Source organism: Myotis lucifugus, unplaced genomic scaffold (assembly GCF_000147115.1).
Source record: "Myotis lucifugus unplaced genomic scaffold, Myoluc2.0 scaffold_115, whole genome shotgun sequence".
In the NCBI taxonomy this organism is placed as follows: Eukaryota; Metazoa; Chordata; class Mammalia; order Chiroptera; family Vespertilionidae; genus Myotis; species Myotis lucifugus.
Window position 1 is genome coordinate 3,420,611 of NW_005871163.1, and position 4,698 is coordinate 3,425,308.

A 4,698-nucleotide genomic window follows, 5' to 3' on the forward strand; every position below is an offset into this window, starting at 1 on the left:
TGTGGTAGTACTTTGATTGCATGATTCTGGGCAAAAGCAATGTTTGTTCACACTGGGAAAAGATTGGGGAGTCTTTGTTGAAGGGTATTTCGTGATATACATCACACTACACTATGAACACGGGGACATGGAAAACCTCACCAGGGCAGGCAGAATGGAAGGCTGCTGCCTTGCATTAACTCCCCTAGGTTCATGTCCTGAAGGTGAAGTTGACTTTGAAGTAGTGCATCAGCAATCCAAAGAGTGGCTGGAAGGCTCCTATGCTGCTCCCGGTGTGCCCTTCAGTGATACTCTGACTAAGGTGATAGGGAAAATGGACCTTCGTGGCTCACACTGGTGAGACCAACAAAATCTCTCTGCAAATCCAGGAGAATCTCGAATTCCAAAGAGCCAGGGGAGGTCACAACTTTCAGACCAAGATCAGACCTCACCAACTTTCCTGCATCCAACTTGAAAATCACTGTGCTGCCAGCGCAGCCCAAGTTCCTTTCCCTGAAGTTGACCCGCTGCAAACACAGACGTTTAGGGAGAGTCCACATGGGGGCCTGGAGGGGGGCCCAAAGGACAACCCCACACTTACCCATAAACTTGAGAGTGGGGTGGGGAACAACGGAAGAGATAGCAATGCTGGAATTCCTATCCTGTGTGTTCCCACCCCATCCTCCTTGCAGTATGGAAACCACTTAGATAATTGTGCAGTTAGATAATTTCCCAGTCATAGTGTGGGCAGCACCCAGAGTAAATCACTTCCTTCCCCACCCCTGGGAAAAGTGTCTCTCTGGCTTGGATCATAACGCGAACGATCTGTCTCCAGGGAGCGGAGACTGAGATTAAGGATGGAGAGCACCCGCGCCAATGGTCTGAGCTCCAAGGATTGATGAGCAGTGAAAAGACAAGGTAAAGAGGAGGAGATTCTGGGGTAACACAGTGCCTGCTTCAGACAAATTTGACCCCTCCCAACCCAGAAAGAAGACATTTGCATTTTTCAAAACCTAAATAATAATTTTAAGTATAAATACAAAAAATATTTAAAATACAGTTTTATTTATAAGATTTCTATGTACACATAACTACCCGATAGCAAGTGTTACATCCTCACTAAAATTAGATTAATATTGTAAAAAACACTGGAACAAGATGTGAGATAAGTCTGAGGACAAACAGCCTAGTTTAGAGGAAAGGGTCAACACACTTTTTCTGTAAAAGGCCGGATAGTTAATATTTTAGACTTTGTGAACCATAAATCTTGGTCACAGCTCCTCAGCTCTGTCTTTGTGACACAGAAGCAGCCACAGACATCACATGAGTGAGTGGATGTGGCCGTGTTCCAATAAAACTTTTATAAACACTGAAATTGGAATTTTTCAAATTTTTACAAATCAGGAATTATTCCTCTTTTCAGTTTTTTTCCGACCACTAAAAAAATTTAAAAACTATTCTTAGTTCTCAGATTATACAAAAGCAGGTTGTGGGTCCATTTGGCCCATAAGCGATGGTGTGCCTGGTTTAGAAAACTTTCAAGGCAAAAGCGAAACGAAGGCGAAGCTTTGTTTCTGGTTAATGTAGTCCTTTCCCTGTGGCTCTGGCATTTTAAAGTAAGACAAGTGGGTAAGGAAAACGAAGGCCAAAGGGATGCGTGAGCAACACAGGGATTCCAAGAAGAGTAAGGGGAAGTATTTTGAAGAAGCTCTCTAATTGCCACCTTGTAAACAACTATTGACTTTACCTTCAGGGGGATGAGTTTCACTCTATCGAATTCCTTACACTTTTCCCGACTTCTTTTATCTTCCAGGAGCACACCAAGTGCAGAGATGATGAAAAGAGCCCCTGCCCTCTCACAGGGGCAACTACTATTAAATAATGAAGGGTCCTGCCCATTCAGTAATAGGATCCAATCGTTCATTGGACAAGATGTTTTGAGCACCTACTATAAGGCAGGTCCTGAGTTAGGTGCCAGATGTCCCTAGATGAATAAATTCTGAAGATACTGATGGTAAGTGACTCTGTTTCTCAAAATAATCTTATTTTCTTGAGGGAAAAACAGAGGCACAGAGAGGGTCAAGCTGGCTGTCCAAGATGGAATATGAAAGAGGGAAACCAAAGTGTGGTTAGTATCTGTCTGTCTTAGCAGGGCTGGGATGAGGGTGAGGTGGTGAGGCCCCCAGGGTGCAGAAGTTAAGGAGGCATCAGGTGCATGACCTTGAGAGTGAGCACCTCCTTAGACTTTGCACCTTAGTGGTTTACTTGCCTCCTCCTAGTCCAGTGATGGCGAACCTTTTGAGCTCGGCTTGTCAGCATTTTGAAAAACCCTAACTTAACTCTGGTGCCGTGTCACATATAGAAATTTTTTGATATTTGCAACCATAGTGAAACAAAGACTTATATTTTTGATATTTATTTTATATATTTAAATACCATTTAACAAAGAAAAATCAACCAAAAAAATGAGTTTGCGTGTCACCTCTGACACACGTGTCATAGGTTCGCCATCACTGTCCTAGTCCTTAGCTCCTCCTCAGTCCTGCTGTGGTCCTGAGAGGGCTGGAGAGGGCATTTGTGGGTCTGGGATACCTCGTGTTCATGTTACCTTCCTAAGATGCTCCTGTTTCCTGGTGAGGAACTACTTCTTCCTCACTGTAGAGTCTTGAACTCTCCCAGGCCTCACCCTCCCAGATCCCAGGCTGGTGTGGCCATCACACGCTCCCTTTCTGGACTGTGACTCCTGAGCTGAATGGGTTGGTTTCTGTTTCTTCCTACCACCCATGTGACAGCTGCAGTCTCTGAGCGATGCCAGTGTTATACACCAAGACACACCTTGGACCAGGAGCCCCACCACTCTGTGCGGCCCACAGACCAGCAACCTTGGCACTCCTGGGGTCTGTATGTCTTTGTTTCTGGTTATTAAATAATGAAGGGTCCTGCCCATTAGTAATAGAGACCTTTGAAGAAGGTCTCTATTACTGAAGGTCTCCAAAGACATACAGAACCGCAAGCCTGCCCCTCAGCCCTCATCATAGTCAGAAGCTGATTTTGACAAGATCCCCAGGTGATTCCTGCATTCACTTATGTGTGGGAAGTGCAAATCTACACCTTCCTCCAACCTCCCCCCCCCCACCTCCCGCCCCATCACCGCTGCTCTCCATTGCTGCTGCCTTGAGCTTCACAACCACAGGGGCCTGGGACAGGGGCCTGGGAAAGGGGTCTTTCCTGGAAATACACAACTCAAGGAAGCTCAGAGCTGGCTCTGCCCCTCCCAAGACGGGCCATGACATTGATGAGCTATGCAGTCTGTTTAGGACACCCTTTACGCATTTGTAATTCAAAATAAAATTTAAAAATTCACTATAAAATAAGTGGAAGTAGAGCAAGGATACTCAGATTTTTTCTAATGATGACTTCAATCCTTTTTTGGGAGGGAAATGGAAAACATTAAATTCTATCATTTTATTTCTCATTCTCTTGGGCGCCCTGCTTTTGCTGATACACTCAGTATGCAGCCCTGTGGGACCAGCTTAGTGCCAGCTCTGAGGCTGAGGGATGCTCACCCAGCTCCGTGGAGGCAGCCGTGAGACCCTCTACCTGGAAGACCAGTGGGATGCAGCGTGGTGAGGAGGTGGGAGGCTGAAAACTCAAGGGAGTCCCTGCTCTAAGGAGATCTGGAGTGCTCGGTATCCCCTTCCTGGGCTCCGAGTCAAGAATGTAATTGAAGCCTCAGGACAATAGAGTGAAAGGAAAGATGTTCCCTGGTGTCGGATATCCTGACCAACCAGATCCAAAAGCGCAGAGCAGGTGCTTGGCTTTTGTTCCCGCTGTTGGCTGGGCCCCTGTGCCTGGCCCCACACCCCACACCCCTCTAGACAAAAGCCACAGCTATGCAGCTGGGCTCCTGCCCGATCCAGGACCTGCTCTGACGGACGAAGGCCTGCTTCCTCCTGCCGACCCCAGTTTCAAGGCTCAGGTTCAGAGGCAGGAGCCACATCCCCGAAGAGGACACCACGAAGCAGGACCTCGATGCTAAGGATTCCACCCGGGGAGGATGAGGGTGCTGTTACCGTCTGAAGAAAACTTCAAGGGCCCGAGGTAACTTTCCTGTGTCTGAGAACAGGATCACCAAGCAGGTGAGCGGGGTTTTCATAGTGTCATTGAGAAGTCCCCAGGAAACCAACCCCCCAACCTGCCCTGGGGGAGACACAGGAGCTGGCACTCGCCACTGGATGCCAGGAGGAGGCAGCTCCCAGACAGCTGGTGATGGCTGGGCATCCCTCCGCCACTCACAGCCTACTCAGGGCCCTGCCCGCTGGAGAGGGGCTGTTCTTAGCGTTCACCAGCACTGGATGTTAGTCCCGAAGGGCCCTGAAGCCTGGCCTCCTTGTGGTTTCAGGGGAAGATCCAATTGGGCTACCTGGCCCTGAACCGTCCTGCTGCCTCGAACATCAGAGGCGGCTTTGAGGGAGCAGAGACAGCCCCATCCGGCAGCTTCACAGGTGAGTATGGAAGCAACAAAGGGCAGCCTTCTCTTTGAAGCCTGGGGGAGTGGTCTAAGGGCTGATTTCAAGGACACAAGACTCAGGTGTGTTTAAATAATAACGCAACACAAGAAGTTGTCCGTCACTGAGAGTTTGCTGTGTCAGCCACTGCACTGAACACTTTACATGCACTGTCTGTCAGTCATGCCCCCAATACAGGTCCTGTTTTTAT